Source organism: Mirounga leonina, unplaced genomic scaffold (genome assembly GCF_011800145.1).
Source record: "Mirounga leonina isolate KUSES-001 unplaced genomic scaffold, KU_Mleo_1.0 Mir_53, whole genome shotgun sequence".
Lineage (NCBI taxonomy): Eukaryota > Metazoa > Chordata > Mammalia > Carnivora > Phocidae > Mirounga > Mirounga leonina.
In genome coordinates this window covers 96,012,973-96,035,017 of record NW_023270807.1, presented here as the reverse complement: position 1 = coordinate 96,035,017, position 22,045 = coordinate 96,012,973, and the positions used below count along the sequence as shown (strand labels likewise).

The window sequence follows — 22,045 nt, the reverse complement described above, 5'->3', positions numbered from 1 at the left end:
AATGTCTACAAATGAATATATAAAACACCCCACGACAGGATGCTGATAATGGGGAGGCTATGTATTTATGGGGGTAGAGGGTGATATCTCTGTGCCTTCTGCTCAATTTTTTTTCCTTCTGAGCAATTTTGCTGTGAATCTCAAACTGCTGTAAAAAATAAAGTCTCTTAAAAAAAAAAAAACAAACCCACAACCACCCAATAGAAAAATGGGCACAGGATACAAAGAGATCGTTAACATGAAAAAATTTAAAATACCTCTTAAATATAAGAAAAGATATTTAATCTGACTTATAATAAAAGAAAAAAAATAACATCATAAAGATACACGTTTTCTGTATTAGATTGGCAAAAATTAAAAAGTCTTATTCATACATCATGTTGAAAATGTGGAGAAAAGGGTGTTATATCAATCCCTCACACATTTCTGAGTGGATTGATATACTCCCCATATAGGGCAACTTGATATCTCACAAAAATTTTAATGCACATACTCATTTTCTCTAGGAATTCATCATTCCAATATAAACCCACATGTGTGAAACTTTATATGTACAATGTTATTCATTTTCAAATATTCATATTCATTACATTTTTTTCTAAGAGCAGAAGATTAAAGATTCATATTCATTACATTTAGTTAATAAGAAAAGTTTGGAAGCATCTTTGGTGTTTCTCAAGAGGAGACTAGTTAAATCAATTACTGTTCATTCTTAATGTTGGGTTTGTGGGAGGATGTTCCTACCACATTTTTTTGGTTTCCATCAAAAAGAGTTTTTCCTAAACATTCTAATTTCTTGTTGCATCATTTACTGAAGTGAGTTGCCTAGATAGTGGGTCTGAGAGAGAGACTGGGCCTAATTTACACTGGACCAGTGTAACTTAGCCCGTCCATCTTTCCTTTTGGGATCTGCTTGCTCCACATTCAGATCTGCTTCACCGGGTCATGAGCCTTTCAGGGAGGGAGCCGTGGAGAGAGGCCTGTGGCTCTCTGAACTGCCTATGACTGGACAGTAAGTCTGTCTATTATGGGGGTTCAGTATTAGGAAATTGTTGTTGTGCCTCTGAGCTGCATTCTCTAATATCGGTTTATCAGTAATAAACATATTTCGCTCTCCATCTGCTTTGTGCTTTGTCTTATTTTCTCAAAAAAAATATCGGGCTCCCTGCTCGGCGGGAAGCCTGCTTCTCCCTCTCCCGCTCCCCCTGCTTGTGTTCCCTCTCTCGCTGGGTCTCTCTCTGTCAAATAAATAAATAAAATCTTTAAAAAAAATATGAACTCCAAACTCAGGTAAGAAAAGGACTGGTGTCATTTCCTGTGCCTCTCTTACACAATATATATTTTTGAATCTTCTCCTCTCACCCAAATGAGAAATCCTTCGTGGTGCAGGTAGGAGATCATGTCCAAGTTAAATGGAGGGAGAAAAAACAAGGTGCAGAACAGGATGTGCAGAATGCTACCATTTGGGTAAAAAGAGTGGAGGAGAGAACATATGTTCATCTGTATCTGCATGACATAGCTCCGAAAGGGGACAATGGAAACGGATAGCATTGGCTGCATCCACACGAGAGAGAGCCTGGGGAGGGGGCAGAAGGACAGAGGAAGGAGGAGATTTTCCACAGTGTTCACTTTTGTACCTTTTGGAGTTTGAATACATGAGGACATACGAGCACATGAACTCATTTCTTCTGCAGGACGTTTCCAAAATTATCTTTCTCTTCCCCTCTCTTTCTTGCTCCCCTGAGAGCTAAGAAGACCTCCCCCTGACCTTCTTCCTCGAAGAAAGACTCTTTCTACAGGGTAACTGGGGCTTGGCGATGCAGAATCATGAGACAGGGATGGGGTGGTAACAAGTTCAACAGGAAAAGAAACTGGAGGGGAGCCAAGGTTGTTTGAAAGAGACCGGTACAAGATGAACTGGGATTTTGAGGGAAGTAGGTGGGAGAGAAGCAGGGACTTTTAGGAAATGTCTCTGAGAACTTGCATAAATTCCATTCACTTTGGGTTCTGACAGGACTGTGTGGGTCACAGCTCCAATGGAATTACAAATATTATGACTTGAGCTGAAAACAGTCATGGTGGTGTCTTGCTACCTTGGATGGCCCCCAATATCACCATCCTACAGGCACATGAAACAGCTTATGAGGATTAAAACTCTCCCATAGATAGACTTCTACTGATTCATTTATCATGGAGAGGCATAGCCTGCAACCTAAGCCACTAATGCATCATCAAACCACATATCTATTTTCTGGGTTTTTTTCTTCCTAAAGAATATAATAGGGGTGGGTGCCTGGGTGGCTCAGATGGTTAACCGTCTGCCTTTGGCTAAGGTCATAGCCCCGCATCGGGCTCCCTGCTCCGTGGGAGCCTGCTTCTCCCTCTGTTTCTCTCTCTCTCTGTCTCTCATGAATAAATAAATAAAATCTTAAAAAAAAAAAAAGAATATAATAGGGGTACCAATAGCCTTAGTGTCCTGGGAGATCCCAATGACCAGTTTTGTTCACCACCAAATATCAGATACCAGCCCTGAACAGTCATTCTGGACGGAGAGCTAATTTAACCAGCACCTCCATGCCCTAAGGCTCTGCTGGAGGATTCCCTCCTGCAGTGAGGAGAGCTCACCTTAGACCCTTTTCCCAAAACCACCAACCCTACAGTCCACATCTTTCCCACCATGACTGCTTTTCTTTTCCCCAGTTTAATCTCCAAAATGCTCAGTTTGGCCATTCATATTAGACATATTTTCATTGGTGGGGCTGGCTTACCATTTCCATGTAAAATACAACACTCCGCAATTCTTATGCAGATCATTAAGAAGTATCACATTGTCTTTGTTCACCTCAACACAAAATCCTGTTCACGTATTTTCAGTTTTCACAGTTTGTTGCTCACATAGCTCATAACTTGGAAATACTCACACACAGGGAACCTTGGGCTTAAATGAGATTTAGTGACACTGGTCCTCTCTGCTATGATCTGTTCAGGAGTTGGTTAGAGTCCTTGGGTTTTCAGCATTATCATTTGTTTCTATGATGATGATAGTGATGGGAAATAATCACCAGCAAGGACTCTTATCCTCTAGTCAGAGAGGTTTGGGGTATGAAGACAGAGCATCATAGAAATTTAATTTAAAACTCTAGGGAAAAAAATTTTGCCATAGTGCATGTTGACTGTCATTCAGATACCCAAGCAGAAGCAGAATTCCCTACAGAATGGAGACTACTCTGAAACACACCACAATAAGGAATCCGTTCTTAGACTTTTTACTATTATCTATGAGAGCAGGAAGAACAAAGACAGCTAAGAAATGACATGCTTTGGATGTCTTTCAATGCTCTGATTTTATTTTTGGCTATCTCCCCTACTCATGGAAGTCCAATTATCCTAGCGAGATACTGTTTTCATTTGGAAATGCTGCTTACAACAGAAAGGTAACCACTTCTATTATACACGTACTTTCGAAACCTTATTGTCGTTTTCCTGTATTTCTAAATTCACAATATTTCTTGCTCAAAGGAATCGGTAATTCATTGAATCCCATATGGAATAGTGAATTTAAGTCTCTTTGTCTGCTTATACAGAAACTGTTCCATTTCATAAGACATTCCTAGTGAACTACCCCGTCTCCCCTAAACTTCAGCGAACTAGGATGAATGATGGCAAATGAATACCTCTTCCCCTTTGTCAAGGAAAGCTGCTAACACCAAGCCACACAGCAAACAATGCGTATCAGTGCTCCTTCCTCTGATGCAAGGAAGTACAGGGAGCCTTCACCTGGACAGAGCCCTGCAGCCTGGGAAAGCTCCACAGCCAATTGGCCAAATTACTCAGAACAACTAGAATGTTCCAGAGTTGTGGCCAGAAAGTCAACTTGGGGCAAGGAATTCTGCAGCTCTGAGCTATTGCCATCAAATACTCTTCTGCCCAGATTTTACCCAAAGCCTCCCATGTCTTTTTGTTTTTCTTCCTTGGGCTAATTCCCGCTTTCCCAGTACATTTGCAGCGCTCACATTTTAGATCCTGACTTCAACTTGGAACTCTACTAAGCCCAGCATGTAAAGGGCTAGGCAACCCATGGCCTGATGGCGAATAAGACACAGAAAAGGGGAGGGAGCGTGTGCTAGAGGCAAATATGATAAGGAGATAACAGCTGTAATCTTGTTTTGTTCTATTTTCTGTGGTGATGAAAAATTAGATCAACGAAAATCATGACTCATCTTCTCAATTTATCCATCTGATTACAAAATGTTTGATGGTTCTTTTTTTTTTTTTAAAGATTTTATTTATTTATTTGACAGAGACAGAGACAGCGAGAGCAGGAACACAAGCGGGGTGGGGGGAGAGGGAGAAGCAGGCCTTCCGCTGAGCCGGGAGCCCGATGTGGGACTTGATCCCAGGACCCTGGGATCATGACCTGAGCTGAAGGCAGTCGCTTAACCAACTGAGCCACCCAGGCACCCCATGTTTGATGGTTCTTTAGCATTCCCCTTTGTGATGCATTTTATTTTTCTCTTTGAGATTTGGGCATTAGATTCGGTGGAGAGGAAGGCTACAGGTACCCTCTCATGCCACTGGTATGGTTAAGAGTTTGATGATACTTAAGGGCTGTTTTGTTGCTATAAAACTGCATGCATGAATGATCTGGTAATGAGGTCTTAAACTTAAAGGATAAACAACTACTACATCTTGGTTAGAAGACAGCAGCCAGAATCAGTCTCTGCTCAATTTGCCTGCAAATGACTAATGATTAGAGCAAGGTTATATTATTCCAAGCGCAGGTCACTTCTTAAAGTTATGGTCTTGATTAATAGAAAACTGCTTTGCCACTGTACTTTAAAGAACAAGATTGCAGTCCTACTCATTAAGGTGATGGTAGAAATGCTCTGTGATTTGGCAATTCAGCTTATAAGCAGAATGAGAAGTTTGTAAGGGAAGACACATAGCTTCTTGACTGGTCTGCCTTTATATGAGTCAGGACACCAGGGCACCTTTTAGGTGTCCCCTGAGAATCTGGAAATAAATTTGCCTCTGACAGTTTGACAAGTAAAATCCACATATGGTATCAGTCACCTGTGGGAGCAAATGCTAAGGGATAGGTGACTGCAAAATTTCAAAAGATGTGATCAGGCAGTAATATCAGAATTATTAATCAGACTCTTTCAAGATGGCAAGAAGCAAAGACCCACTCAGGTTGCCTCAAATAATGGACGACTATTGTAAAGAATCACAGGGAAGTGAAGGATATAGGAAACCTTCTCGAAAGCCTTGTAACCAGAGATTGTAGAGCTTGAAAGTCTGTTTAGGAGTCAACAGGAGCCAATAGATGCTCTCATCAGAACTGATACCCCCTGCTCCAATTCCACACTTGGCCATTGCAATGAGTCCACAGTTCCGTGCTTCTGCTCTTCTTCTACAACTGCTGACTCTGTTCTCTCAGTATGTGGTGGTTTCTCCTTATTTAAAGCTTCACTGCCTCCTGGCTTGCTGCCCCTCTTGATTCCTTCTACTGCCCTTTAAAGAGTATTTTTTGCTTCCACTGACCCAACTGCCAGTCTCCTTTGCGTGCATCTTCCTCGGGCACATCACTCCTCAAATGAGAGGATTTAAATAGGTTGGCTGAATCACTGGTGCACAGCATCCTGCTGGACAGGAGCCTCCTATCAAGCACCTTGCAGACCTCTGGCCACATAGAAACCTCTGCCTCTGGGTCACTCAGCCTTGTCCTAATCAGTTGTAGCCAAGGGAATAGGAGCATATCATACAAAAATGACCCACAATGTGTAAGGGACATCTCAGAACGTTGTGGCAGGTACTCTGAGGACAACTAGAGGACCTCCTTCCATGGCTGACCCCATACCTCAGGAAAACAGGGTAACGGTTTTTCCTGATTGTAGCCCCAGAAATAGAAGCCTAGTCAATTGTACTGTGCTATGTGAACAGACACATTTCCAGAGGATGAAAAGCAAAATTCCAGATCACAGTGGTAGTTAAATCACTGCCCATCAGGGAACATATCCAGATAGGCAAGCTCAGGGGTCACCTGAAAATTGCAGTTATTGCAGAGATATGCTGTTTCTCTTGAAGTCATGTATTAACCCTCCTTGTTCTGAGCCCAGGCATGCCAAGCAGCCTTTAGATAAAGTCAACTTTATGTAGTCTGCATACTGGACAAGTATGAATGGCTTTGTCAACATGAGTATGCAAGTCTACCTGATAGTCAGTCATATTTCTCGTTGTAAATAGGCATTCTAGGGTGTGTGTGTGAGTGTGTGTGAATATATGTGTGTATGTGTGTGTGTTTGTATAGATGTTTCTAGACAATATGGATAGATTTATATAACACATACTATATAATAATGTATTATATTATATATAATATATAGTCTGTCAATAAATTCTATTATATATGAGAGAAATACATATATTATACATGATAGAAATATCTATCATGTATATGTTATACATGATAGAAACATCTAGATAGATGTAGACAGTTATATAATTATATATTTCTATAATATATATCACATATTCTATTATGTACATTCTATTATATTCATATATACATATATTTTTAAATGATATTTGCTGATGTGAATATATCCCTGAGAGATAAAGAAACTCACCAAAATTAAGATTCTGGGCCTGTAAAGTTGAGGACCAGCCCTGAAATACGATAAATGCCTCCAAGGTGAATCTCATCTTGAGGAGCTCTAGCTCAGCTTCAATGTACCTTCCCCATACTCTGCACCTATGCCCCACCATGAACAATAAACTTGCTATTTGAAACTTCAATACAAAGTACTTCTTTCTCAAGAGAATTCCGTTAGTATCTGTTCAATAATTAATAAGCATCATTTTAATTTAAGCAGACTGTCAGCCATTACGTTGCATATTGGGTTCACAAAATAAGGTTTTCCAAACTGAGTCATAAAATATAGTCAAATGGAAGAACTACAGATATCCTTAAGAACAATCTGAAATTGAAATAAATATACTACGATTGAGGATTGTTGGCTCACACTGGGCTGTTCAATGTCACAGCCCTCAACCTTTACTCCTATCTCCTGTTCAGGGGCACGGCGCGCTTCCGTGACTGATAACACTCATGCATACACAGACCGAGTTTCAATAGGATGGTGTGTAGGTGACAAACATTCTTCCACTATTCCATCTTATTGAGAATTTCAAGGACACTGGTCCCATTGCGGTCTAAGTGAGCGCAATCCGGAGTTTCACAGTGTGCAGCCTGCATGAGCCCATGCACTGGTGTTACACTTGCATGTGATAATATTAACTGCTTAAATAAATAAACTTGTGGGGCACCTGGGTGGCTCAGTTGGTTAAGCGACTGCCTTCGGCTCAGGTCATGATCCCGGAGTCCCGGGATCAAGTCCCGCATCGGGCTCCCTGCTTGGCAGGGAGTCTGCTTCTCCCTCTGACCCTCCTCCCTCTCATGCTCTGTCTCTCATTCTCTCTCTCTCAAATAAAAAAATAAATAAAATAAATAAATAAATAAATAAACTTGTATCATGGGTAAAGAGCAAAGGACAAAAAAATGATAGAGGTAACTTGAGGGGCAATAGCACCTTTGATATATGAAAATACTCTTTTTTAAAAAAAGATTTTATTTATTATTCATGAGAGACAGAGAGAGAGGGACAGGGGGAGAAGCAGGCTCCCCAAGGAGCAGGGAACCCGATGCGGGACTTGATCCCAGGACCCTGGGATCACAACCTGAGCCAAAGGCAGACACTTAACCATCTGAGCCACCAAGTGCCCTGAAAATACTCTTCTGAATGTGACCATTATTAGGTAGCTGATAATTAGGTTATTAAAATTATTAAAATTAGTAATTATCTTAAATTTCGTGTCAAATGTTGTTGAGCAAAGACTCTTTAATGTGAGGGATAACATAAGCATTATTGAATAGAACAAATTGAGTATTAAAACAGATGACAAGAAATTTTATGTTTTGAGAACCCTACCATTAAGTTGTTTAGAAGTAAAAGATAAACTTTGGGGAAGAATGTGAGGGTATTCACATTATTCCAATAAACCTCATAGCATATATTTTTGCTTTCAAGTGGGAAAGAAAGGGTAATATTGATGGATTCAGATCCAGGTGGGATTGAATATTTAAGTATTTTAACAATAATTAATTACTAAAGTAGTAATTTAGAAATTGTTAATTTCCTTTGTCTTTCTTTACTAACTTCTTGAAGCTACTGTAAGTAACCCAGAGCCGTCATGTACCTGTTTATAAGAAGCTTTACCATTTTACTTTCTTTCTTTTTATTTGATTGATATAGAGCTTCGGTTTAAACTACCACTGTCTCTTCACTTTTTCTTTTGAATTCTTAGAAAGTGTGCAAGAACCATAATTACCGATAATTAGGGAACAAAAGACCTCACTGTACACACACTTACTAAAAGCAATCAGTGATGAAATGTTTAATGTTCGAGCTCAGAAAGAACCACAGTTGTTGATCATTCTTTAAGGTTCTGAAAGAAGTAAACTGCATAAAGAGGAAATATTGCTTTGTGTCTGGGGCCAAGGCTTAAGAAATAAACGGTAAATATAAGAGATTGCTTGGGGTGGGTTTACCTGTGGTCAGTAATTCCAGAAAGCACACTATATCTTCATTCTCTGGAAATTGGCTTCTATGAGGTTTCTGTGTGTGTGTGTGTGTGTGTGTGTGTGTGTGTGTGTGTGTGAAAGAGAGAGAGAGAGAGGAGTTGGGGAGGGGGAGAGAGAGAGAGAGAGAGGGAGAGAGAGGGAGGCTAGTTATATGCAAGAATGTCTCACTTCCTTCAATCAGAAAAATCATTTTGAATATAAATCGTTTGATTGTGGGGGTGGTTATGAGATTCTTTCTGCTTAAAAGTAGCAATTCTCCACCCCATTAATTCCTATTCAAAGTTTTTTGTTTAAACACTGATGTTTGTCTCCTGCTCAGAGCTGCTGATTTGGAAAGAATCCTGCCACATTCATTAACCACCCAAGAATCCAGGGTTCTTTTTGCATTATCTTATTAAATGAATGGTTATTTTTATGATGCACAAGATTATAAAAGCACAAGATCTACTTCCTGTCGTGAAATAACCACATTGATTAAAAAACAAATCCGGCAGAATGGCCTCAAAATTTGCTCTTGCCAAATTGGCAATGACTGTGAAAACTTTTATTTCTGCAAAATAGCTTTAAGATGAAATCCCACCAACAACTCTTATTGCAAGGTAGAACAGCACGAAAATAACCAGTGTGAGGAATTCTGGCAAGGCAGAATGGTCTGCATCATATGCTAAAAATGCTTAGAAGCATTTAAGGTGAGCGTGAGTCAGAGAACTAAGGAACATGATGTGAGCAAATCGAGCATGTCTTCTCGCTTGCCTTGTGCCCTCCCCCTTCCTCCACTGTCTCTTCCAGTACGATCTCCATGGGGCCACTGAAATGTTCTTCCTTAGATTTTAGCCAGTCAAAACTCCTAGATGTTCCCTTCCTGTTTACAGAGGAAGTCCAAGCTTGTTGGCATTGTAAACAGTGCCCTCTGAGTTTGGATTTCTGTTGTTCCAGATGATGACCCTCTCCGAGCCCCACCGGTCCCCTAACACCTGCAAGTCTTTTCCCTATCTCTGAATTTTATGCTGAAGGTATTTCTGACCTGGTCTGCATTTCATTCTTCATCCTTCAAATTCTAGTTCAGAGATAATTTCTGCAGGGATTCCTCCTCAGACTCTTGTTCCTCCTGCAAACATACCATTGCATCATCCTGTAATGGGGGGTGGGGTGTCATTTAGGAAGGTATCTGCTGGGTGTGGGTATTTGGGATTCGGGTTACTGCCTTTAGGTTGTAGTTGTTTAAGCAAACACATAGATTCGGTAGATTGGATGCTCATTTGGACGATTTAAGGATGCTGATGGAGATGATGTGGTTGGTTGGGGGCGCTGAAGCCCTCTAGATCCATCTGGGCAGCAGCAACTTTACAGAGCATTTGTATACATCTTCCATTCACACCTGCATTTGAACCCCTTGGGGGCAGAAGCTTTCCCATTTCTGTGTCCCACTGGTTAGTAGAATCAGGCACTCTAAAGTACTCAGGAAATGCTTGCTGAATGGGGTATTTTAGTTAATCAGAATAAGCATATTTTGACTATTTTAGTCTTAACAAAGACTAACTTTTCTGAGAAAATGATAGCGATTAGTAAGTGAACCAGTCTTTAAGATTCCTAAGGAACCTGATACATGCTTCATTTAATCCTCATAAGTAACTCCACAAACACAAATTAGGGCAAAACAGAAGCCACCATCGAAGGAACACAAGAGATGATAGTTTTTGCCTTGCCCCCTCTCCCTGAGTCTGGTGTCAATCCTTCACCCCTCCCCCACCGCGCTGACACGAGACAAATGTTGTGTCACAACCAAGACAGGCTGTATGGCTGGCAGCCAAGAAATCTCACAAAGTGACTTTTACTACAGTAAATTCGCCATGGTCCAAGGCTTAGCCCTTCGTCCTGAAAGTTCCAGAATTCAGTTACAATGACTTTGTCAGGATCTTAATATCTCCCCTCAAAGAAGCTTTCCCTGAATTCAAAAACATGGATTAGGCATTCTTTTCTAAATGGTCCCATAGGATTCAGTATTTACCTCTGTCCAAGCCCTTAACTCTCTGTTGTTAATACCCATGTCTGTCTCCCTTATCAGACTACTGACTTCTTGAAGTCAGGGCTGGTCCTATTTATCTGTATCTCCCTGTAAAGAGGATGTCAATACATGTTTGATAAATAATGAATGAGTGCATGTATTCAGTTTGAAGATGCTTAATCTTTTGAGCAAATGTCACAAGATTCTGAAGTCTAAAACTATATTGTCAGTTCAGTAGTTTCTCAGTTAGAAATAGAGCTGCCAAGGTATGACAGCTTCACTTCTTTGATCACAAATTATGTGGCATCTGATCTGTGCATTTCCAAGATGACCAACTCTTTGTCGGGGCCACATTTTAGTCCTGTGACTCTTCAGTTCTGTGCTTTAGTAGCTGACCAAACTTCTATTCTCCTGGGCACATTCTTCTCTCAGTACATGTATACCTCCAGCCAAATTTCTGTTGATTTTTTCAACAGAAAGGAGTCCCTCTAGCTTCTCAAGATGGCCTTGCATATTTCTTCCTGATCCATTACATGCTGACTTATAACTTAACTCTAAGGGTGAAATCTCAGGAGCAAACGGGCTTTAATTATTCATTGCCACCACATATAACAGATATTATTATTTTCCTATTTTACAGATGAATAAAACAAAACCTAGAAAGGTCAAGTTAATTGAACAAGATGATAACACTCTAAAGGGGCAAAATTTGGACGAAAATTGATGTCTTTTGCTTCCTAGTCTGTGCTGCTTCTGTCATTTGAAAAAAATTTGTTGAGGTATAATGCACATGAGAAAACTACACCTCAATGAATTTCTGTAAATTGAACAAAACTGTGTAACCACCAACCAGACCAAACACCATTATATTCTCAACAACCTGGAAACCCCAGTCACACTCCCGTCCAGCCATTACTCCACCCCCTACCTGAGGCATATCCAGTCTCCAGTTCTGGGCATAGACTAGTTTTCTCTAATTTTACACTTTACATAAACGGGATTACATAGTATGCATACTTTTTGCATCTGTCTTCTTTTACTTAACATTATGTTTATGACATCCATCCATATAGTTGTAGTTATTCATTCTCATGGCCATATAGAATTCTATTTTATGAAAAGATCACTATTTTTTTATCCATCTGCTCTTGATGGGTGTTTAGATTGTAGTCTGGAACTATTATGAATAGGGCTACTGGGTATTCCCTTCCCTTCAAATTCTGACCATACATCTCACATTTTAGAGACAGAAACACAAATTCATGGCAGAATGAATCGAGCTGGTTATTTTTAAAATGTTGGTTTTATCCTAGAATGTCAAGGGTGGCATAATATTATAAATTAATTAACATAATTAGCAACATTAAAAGATTAAATGAAAAAAGGTAGGATCTTCTCAAGAGATATAATTTTTTTCAATAAAATTTACTATTGATTTTCAATAAAAACTCTCAGTAAACTAAGAACAAAAGGAAGTTTTCATAAGACATTAAAAGGCTAGAAAAATCCTATAGCAAACATCATACTTTTTTGAAGTGGGAAAAGCACTGTCTTTAAAGATCTGGAACAAGACAATTGTGTTTTTTCTCACTACTATTCATTATGCTGAAGGTGCTAGTAAGCACAATAAGGCATGAAAAACAAATAAAAATTGTAAAGTTAATGAAGAAGAACAAAAGTTCTATTATTCATAAATGATATACTAACACAAAATCAAAAACTGTACACATAAAATATTAGAAATAATGGATGTGGAGAAAAGGGAACCCTTGTGCATTTTTTGGTGGGAATGCAAACTGGTGCAGCCACTGTGAAAAATAGTATGGAGGTTTCTCAAAAGATTAAAAATAGAATTACTATATAATCCAGCAGTTCTGCTTCTGGGTATTTATCTGAAGTAAACATGCACCCCCATGTTCATTGCAGCATTATTTACAATAGCCAAGATATGGAAATAATCTAAATTTCCATCAATGGATTAATGAATAAAGAAATTGTGGAGTGGAGTATTATTCAGCTATAAAAAAAGAATGAAATCTTGTTATTGTGACAACATGGATGGGTCTTGAGGGTGTTATGGTAAGTGAAATAAGTCAGATAGAGAAAGAGAATATTGTATCTCTCTTATATGTGGAATCTAAACAAACAAGGAAACAAACACAATCTCACAGATGCACAGAACAGACTGGTGGTTGCCAGAGGTGGGGATGGGGCTGGGAGAAATGAGTGAACTGCTGTTGGCTTTTTTTTTTATTTAAATAAATTGAATAAAAGTTTTAAAAATAAAATGAGTAATAAAAAGAAATAAGAATTGAGCAAGTTTGGTAGTTTTAATATAAATTTTTAAAAATTTGAATTTCAATATATGAACAAAAACAGGTAGAATATATAATTTTTTAAAAAATATAGAATTTAAACAGCATTAAAAATATATCAGCTAAAAGTAACTTTAAGAAAATAAATCCAAATCAATAAGAAAATGACATGAAAATATTGACAAAAGCCTTGAAAGAGGCATTTCATTGAGGAAGTTTCTGTAGTACAGAAATACATGCATGAAAATATGCTCAGTCTCACAAGGAAGCAAGGAAATCCACACAAATTCACTGGAATTCATTTTCTTTCTAGCACATTCACAAAAACTGTGTTGTCAAGGATATGGAACAGCTAGTAAACTGATGCACTACTGGTCGTATATAATCACTTCAGAAAAAAATTTAGCATTATCTGGTAAAGTTGATTTTGTGCAGTGAATACAACTCAACCATTCCACTCCTGGATATATGCCTTAGAGAAAAACTTTGATGTATATAAATGTCTATCTACAGTAGAATGGAAAAAAAAAATGGAATCATCATATGAGAGATTACTATATGTCAGGGGAAATAACCACATTTCAGCTGCCTGCAAAAACAGATAAATATCAGGAACATAATACTGAACAAAAAAGCAAAGTTGAAGGTTAATATAGACAGTATGCCTCCATTTAGATGAAGTTTAAAGACAGAAACGATTGAATACTATATTATGAAAGCATTGGTGCATATTTGGTAAGTCTATAAAGCAAAGCAAGGAAATGGTAAACACAAAGATAGAATGATCATTACCAAGGAGGGAAAAAAGAAGGGGATGGTTTCAGAAGGGTACCCAGAGAATCTGGAAGGTAACAAACAACAAGGGCCTTTACGTTTTTCATCTGGGCAGGGCTGATACACAGCAGCTACACACTGGAGAGCCAGACCCTTACATCCTTACCAGCTGTAAAGAGTTGCTTCAGGGAGACCTCTGAGTGTCCCCCTCCAAGCACTTGCATTGCTCCCACCTCTTAATTCACTTACATGCAATTTAATTACTGATATTTTGAGTTACAATCGACTATGTTACTATTTATTTTCTCTTTGTCTCACCTGTTTTATGCTCCTTTGTTCCTCTCTTTCTGCTTTCTTTTGGTAGACTTTATTATTCCATTTTATATTTTCTTTTGTCTTTTAGGTTTACATTCTTGTGTATTTTTACTAGTGGCTACTCTAGAGATTAAAACATACATCCTTACCTCCCCTCGATCTACCTGATGTTAACACTCTACCACCCTTGCAGACATGCTGAGAATCTCACAGCAGTTTAATTCCTCTTACCCAGCTCCTGACTTTGTACTATTGCTGTTACACATTTTGCTTCTATATAGATTGTAAACTCCACAAGACATTGTTGTCATTTTGGTTTGAAATTTACCATTTTTAATTACCCAAATTTTTACCCATTCTGCTGCTCTTCATTCTTTCTGTAGTCTTTTGTGTCTATCCAGGATCCCTTCCCTTCAACCTGGAAAAAGTTCTTTAGTATCTCTTGTAGTGCAGATCTTTTGTCTGCTGAAATGTATTTCTTTTACTGTAATTTTTAAAGGAAATTTTTCTGGGCAGAGGACATGAATAGACATTTTTCCAAATAAGGCATACAGATGGCCGAGAGATACATTAAAAGATACTCAACATCACTCATCATCAGGGAAATGCAAATCAAAACCACAATGAGAATATCACCTCAGACCCATCAGAATGACTAGTATTAAAAAATACTAACAAGTATTGGCAAGGATGTGGAGAAAGGGAAACCCTTGTGCACTGTTGGGGAGAAGGCAAATTGTTGCAGTCAGTATGGAAAACAGTATGGGGGTTCTTCAAAAAATTAAAAATAGAACTACCCTATGATCAGCAATTCCACTTCTGGGTATTTACCTGGGGAAACGAAAACACTAATTCAAAAAGATATATGCACCCCTGTGTTTATAAAGGCATTATTTACAATAGCCAAATTATTAAAGCAACCCGAGTGTCCATCAATATAGATGAGTGGATAAAGAAGGTGTGGTATACATATACAGTGGAATATTATTCAGCCATAAAAAAGAATGAACTCTTGCCATTCTCAACAACATGGATGGACCCAGAGGGTATTATCCTAAGTGAAACAAGTCAGGCAAAGAAGGATAAATACCATATTATTTCATTTGTATATAGAATCTAAAGAACAAAACAACCAACAACAAAAAAGAAACAGACTCATAAATATAGAGAACAAATTTGTGGTTACCAGAGGGGAGGGGAATGGAGAAATGGGTGAAATAAGGAACAAACTTCAAGTTATAAAATAAGTCATGGGGATGAAAAGTACAGCATAAGAATATAGTCAATAATATTGTAATAGCATTACATTGTTGTAATAAATTGTGGTGACAGATGATAACTACACTTAAGGAGGTGAGCATTTTGTCATATATATAATTGTTCAATCACTACATTATACACCTGAAATATAATATTGTATGTCAACTATACCTCAATAAAAATAAATAAATAAATAAATAAATAAATAAATAAATAAATGATAAGGTTTTTCACTTGTTATAGAATTCTAGGTTGGAAGTTTTTTCTTTCAGCATTTAAAGATGTCATTCTCTTGCCTCCTGTTTCCATAATACCTATCCAAAAGTCAGATAAAACTTATTATTGATCCTTTGAACTTAATATGTCCCTTCTGTTAGTTTTTTTAATACTTTTATCAGTTACTTGATTTTTCAGTTATATAATTTTTGTTTGATTATTTTTTTTTACAGACTTCAACTCTCTGATGAAAATTTCCCACCTTCGATAATTTTGGCTCCCAGTTTCATTTCATTTCCCATTGCCCAGAACCCAGTCATGAGGCCACCGCAACTACAAAGGGGGCCCAGAAATGTAGAGGACAAGGGCTATTTGGTGACTTAAGAGTCTCTGCTACAGGAATGATAGGAAAGAATAGCAACGCAATGCCAAATTGATTGTCTGGCCTGGATTTTTAACTCTTCTGTTATTAGATGGGTATAGAAACAAATCTGACAGTGAAAATAAAAGAGGTTATTGGGTTTTTAAAAGCAGACATTTCCCTTTATCCAATTAATAAGCATTTATTACTGGACTACTATAAGCACACAACCCTTGTAACACAGTGAAAGTAGAAATAAAGATAAATTGGTCAAAACATTTTTCCTCAAGGAACATAGAGTTTAAGAGTGAAGATAAAGACAAGTTGTAGAATGTTTACTCAATTGTCATTTCTTTCATCCATCTTCACAGACTGCTGGTTTTTGCATTTGTTAATAAAAGGAAGCCCAATTCCACTTCTGGGTATATACCCAAAAGAAATGAAAACAGGATATCCAAAAGATATCTTCACTCCCCTGCTTATTGCATCATTATTCACAATAGCCAAGATATGGAAACAACCTAAGTACCTGTCGATGGATGAATAGATAAAGATATGGTGCATATATTCAATGGAATATTATTCAGCCATGAGAAAGAAGGATGTCCTGTCATTTGCAACAACATAAATGGATCTCGAGGAAATGCTAAGTGAGATGTCAGACAGAAAAAGACAAATACTGCATGGTCTCACTTATACGTGGAATCTAAAAAGCCAAATTCATAAAAACAGAGGAAAATGGTGGTTACAGGGGCTGGAAGGTAGAGGGAAAGGAGAGATGTTGTTTAAGGGTACAAACTTGCAACAAGTTTAAATAAGTTCTGCAGATCTAATGGAGTTTCACAGTATAGTGAAAGAGATAACGATGTTATATTATAATCATCAAATTGTTAAGAGACTAGATCTTAATTATTCCAACCCCTAAAAAGAAATGATAATTATGTAGCATGATAGAGGTGCTAATTATCCTTACAATGCCAATTATATAAATGTATGACATCAACATGTTGTACACCTTAAATTTACACAATGTTATATGTCAAATGTATTTCAATTAAAAATCCTACTTACACGCTATTTCCAGTTCTTCATTTTTTATTTAAAGTAGGAATTGTATTCTTATCAGCTTCTGCAGGCTAAATGGTCTCCTGGTAAATTTGCATTTGTTAATAAAAGGAAGCCCAATTCCACTTCTGGGTATATACCCAAAAGAAATGAAAACAGGATATCCAAAAGATATCTTCACTCCCCTGCTTATTGCATCATTATTCACAATAGTCAAGATATGGAAACAACCTAAGTACCTGTCGACTTGTCAACCTGTCGACTACTCCTGTAGTATATGTGTCTAATCTGCATTAAATGTGTCTAATCTACAGTATAAAAAAACTGGATATAGACAGCTGTAATATTTTTGTTTTCATGTGATGGGAAGAGTATTCTTCTAGAAGTCGAAACACCAGGGCTTTTATTCTCCTCCTGCCACTGACTAGCCCTGTGACTTTCAGGAGGCCAGTCATCCCTAAGGTCTTTAGCTTCCCGGCATTCAAAGATGTTCTCTAAGGTCTCTTCCTAGTGTGGATTCCAATTTTTTTCCTTTTAGGTTTGGCTTCACTGTTTGTCCCACTCCTCTTCCCTTCCTATTCAAATACCTTCCTCGCCTTGTGCCTGGGCACCCTATCCGGGTGCCCCAGATGAGTTCGACATCCCCCAAAGAGGCTTGGTCTCTAGAATCTGGACCTTCCCAAATCTCTTCTTACTCTGCTGTAATATGTCCTGTGGGCCGTTCTTTCAAGCCCTGTTTTTGTTCCTAAGGACTTAGCTACTCCGATAAACTAACAAGTGCCAATGTATTCATGAACCCGTTGCTTCATTCCTATCTCAAATAACACAAGTGCTAGACAGGTGTAGTTTTGGAGGAAATTTCTTCCCACAAAGAGCACTGCTATAAGGGCAAATATGAGGTTGCTTGGCTGGCATCTCTTGGCCAATCAATTTTCTGCTCCTATGACCAAATTAAGAAAGACGAAAGAAAGAAAGAAAGAAAGAAAGAAAGAAAGAAAGAAAGAAAGAAAGAAAGAAAGGAAGGAAGGAAGGAAGGAAGGAAGGAAGGAAGGAAGGAAGGAAGGAAGGAAGGAAGAAAGAAAGAAAGAAAGGAAGGAAGGAAGAAAGAAAGGAAGAAAGGAAAGAAGGAAGAAAGGAAAGAAGGAAGAAAGGAAGGAAGAAAGGAAAGAAGGAAGAAAGGAAGGGAGGGAAAGAAGGGACATGTCTCTAAACTATTTTGCTATTGATAATTTCACAAGAAAATACTTTCTATGATATCCCTCTTAAATAACACCTCTCCATTTAGACCCATTTAATATCCTCCTGCAATTACATTGGTCATACAACAGTGCGTAATGAAAAGGTGTTGAAATTTTATGAAATACTTTTTCACGCATAATGAGCTGATCTTCTCATTCCCTCCTTTAACTGTGCTGAATTATGTCAACTGATTTCTGAAAGTTAAGCCAAACTTGCATTCTGGGAATAAATCCAACTTTTTATATGTTCCCTTTTTTACATATTCCTAAATCTGATTTGCTAATATTTGGTTTAGGATTTTGGCATTTATAATTTTCCTTTCTTGCAATGTCTTTGTAAGTTTTGGTATCAAGATTATGCTGTACTCATAAATAGAGCTGGGAAATATTTCTTCCTTTTTTACTCTTTAGATGAGTTCATGTGTATTTAGTGTTATTTCTTTTTTTTTTTCAAGATTTTTTTTTAAATTTATTTATTTGAGACAGAGAGAATGAGAGAGACAGAGAACACATGAGAGGGGGGAGGTTCAGAGGGAGAAGCAGGCTCCCTGCCGAGCAGGGAGCCCGATGCGGGACTCGATCCAGGGACTCCAGGATCATGACCTGAGCCAAAGGCAGTCGCTTAACCAACTGAGCCACCCAGGCGCCCCTTTAGTGTTATTTCTTAATGAAAAGTTTGTAGAATTTGTTGCTAAAGCCAGCTGAGCCTGGAACTTTAATTTATTGAATGGTTTTTAATTATATATTTATTTTTATTATATAGCTGAGTAGTAAGATTTTATATTCTTTGCATCAGTGTTATTAAGCTGTATTTTTTTCAAGGAATTTTGAAATTTCATTTAAATTTTTAAATTGATTAGCATAAATTGGTTATATTTTTCTTATTCTTGTAATGGATAAAATATCTGTAATGTTTCCTTTTTCATCTCCGGTGTATGCAATTCACAACATTGTTCTTTTTCTCTTGATTAGTCTTCCCACAAGTGTTTCATTTTTATTACATCTTTTAAAGAAGTAATTTTTGGCTATGTTGATTTTCTCTCTTGCATGGGGTTGTGTTTTTTAATTTTATTATTTTGAGTTTAATTTGTTGTTATTTTTCCAATTTATTTACATGAGTACTTAGGGCACTGATTTTCAACCTTTCTTTTTTTCCAACACATGCATTTAGAGAGAAATTTCTCTCTAAGCATGGCTTTAGCGGCATCACAGGTGTTAATGCATCATATTTTCATCATCATTTATTTAAACATATGTTCTATTTCCCATTGTAAAGTCTTCTTTGATCCGTATGTGCAGAAATGAGTTAACACACCAAACCTAACTGCTATCTATTAAAAGTCCTGCTTACAAGGTTGGCTATTGGCTGACATCTGGGAACTTGGATTTGGGGAGAGTTCTCATCATCCCCCCACAACTGATAAGAGTGGTTTACTATGCCTAACTATACAAACAACATAGTTTATGCTGAACACCTGCTTTCCTTCTGGGAGTCTGGAATTTTGGTACACACCAGACAGAGGCCACCTTCATTACCAACCCCCAGTAAAAACTCTGGGCTTGAAGTCTCTGTGATTCTGTGGTTGGCAGCAGTTCACACACGTTTCCACAACCTGTAGTTGGGGAATTTAAAGGCATCCTGTGTGACTCCACTGGGAGAGGATTCTGGAAACTTGCACCTGATTTCCCCAGTTTTCACCCCATGTACCTTTCCCTTTGCTGTTTTTGCTCTGTATCCTTTCAAGTAATACATCATAGCTATTAGTAGGACTGTATACTGAATCTTGTGACTCCTCACAATGAATCATTGAACCCAAGAATGGCCCTGGAGATCTTCAACACACAAGCATTTAAGCATTTGGGAATTTCTCCCTTTTTTTTTTTCATTCATTTAGCTTAATTGCACTGTTGCCAGAAAACATATGTTGAGTGATTTCAATCTCTTGAAATCTGTTGAAACTGGCTGTATGAAAAGTTTACTTTGCAAATTTTCCACAGGCACTTGTAAAGAATATGTATTTTGAAGTTGTATGCAGTGTTTATATATGTCCATTAGGTCAAGTTCATTAATTGCATTTTTCAAATAAATTTATTTATTTATTTATTCTTCCAAGTTTTTATTTAAATTCATGTTAGTTAACACACAGTTCAGTATTGGTTTCAAGAGTAGAATTCAGTGATTCATCACTTACATTTAACACCTCCTTAATGCCCATCACCCATTTAGCCCATCCCCCTAATCACCACATTTTTCAAATATTTTAAATATTTAATGATTTTGTTTGCTTGTTCTATCAGTTACTGAGAGAAATGCATAAAAAAATACCTACTATGATGGTGAATTTGTGCATTTTTCTTGCTAATTGCATCCATTTTTGCTTTATATATTTGGAGGCTATGTTATTACTTGCACCAAATTTAGAATTGATACATCTTCTTGGTAGATTGACCATTATATTATAATGAAACACCTCTTCTTGTCACTAATAATATGTCTTGCCTTAAAATCTACTTAAGTATCAGCAAAATCTACTAAGTATGTCTCTTATAAATAATATATACTTAGGTTTTGTTATTTTTATCCAGTCTGGCAATTGCATTCAATGTAAGAACTAATATTTTTAAATTTAAGCCTACTATCTTGCTCTTTGGATTATACTTGTCCCACCTCTTCTGGGAAATAACTATAATGCCAATTCTTGTTCTAGAATTAATTGTTTGGATCTTTATTGCTGTCCCATATGGTTCTTACATTCCTCTACATATTTTTACTTTTTGTTCTCTTTGTCTTCAGTCTTAATATGTTTTATTGACTTATTTTCTAATTCACTAATCTTCTATGTGTCTAATCTACATTTAAATGTAGTCTATGTGTCTAATCTGCATTAAATGTGTCTAATCTACATTTAAACCCCTCTATTATGTTCTTAACTTTGACTATTCTTTTTTTGGCTTATACATTTTACATCTGATGTTTTTATAGACTCCAATTCTCTGGTAAGGTTATATATCTTCTCATCTTTTTCCTTTGACATATTAATCGTAGTTATGTTAAAGTCCAAGTCTATTAACACCAATATCTAAATTCCTATGGTTCTATTTTTATTATCTTTTTTTCTCTTGGTTTTCAGTCATTTGTTACCATCTTCTAGTCTACCTAATAGACCAGTAATTGAGTATGAACTGTTGTAGGAAGAATTTGAGGCTCTGCTAATGCTATCTTTTTTTCCAGATAGAATTAACTTTTGTTTTCTTGCAGACCTTCAGAATGGGACATGCCATCTTGATCCAGACTGGGACACAGCCAGTTTGCAGATAAGTTCTTTTCTGTACACTGATTAACTTCTTTTTTAATCTTAATCTTAGAGTGCTGATCTTGCAGGGTTCTAACTGAAAGTCCAGAGGCATCTCGTCTGCTTGCAGGATTTGATTCCAAGTGTAGTGTTCACACCTTTGTGAAACTATTGAGAACTCAGCTCAGTTTCCTAACTTCTTAGTCAAATATTCCTGCTCTGCTTTGTAGCCCTTTGGTTCTGTACTGTTTACGAATTGGCAGATACCTCAAGGGGAAAAGCAGTGCAGACTATTGGGATCACTGCAATGTTTTTCCCTTTTTTCAACATCTTCATTTCTCTCAAACCTTGACTACTATAGCAGCTCTGCTTTGGAGTCTTAGTGAGACTATTGAAAACTGAACTCAGGATTCCAACTCCTTATCTGCCACTGATTCTCAGCTTCTTAGACTTTTGCTGAAATACCACAAGAGGAAAATTTCTACAGAAATCCAGACCTATATCAATTCATTTTCCTTGTTTCTGGGATCCTGGTACCTCAAATCATGGCTACCTAGAG

General features: G+C 37.5%; 1 long non-coding RNA gene across 1 annotated transcript in view; it reads left to right on the top strand.

Annotated features, from left to right (window-relative positions):
• The window catches only part of LOC118000992, a 196,910-nt gene extending 175,409 nt beyond the window's left edge, over positions 1 to 21,501 (top strand). The window contains exon 5 of the long non-coding RNA XR_004676603.1: positions 21,453 to 21,501. This is a non-coding gene — a long non-coding RNA (uncharacterized LOC118000992). The remainder of the gene's footprint in view (positions 1 to 21,452) is intronic.
• Positions 21,502 to 22,045: the final 544 nt, after the last annotated feature.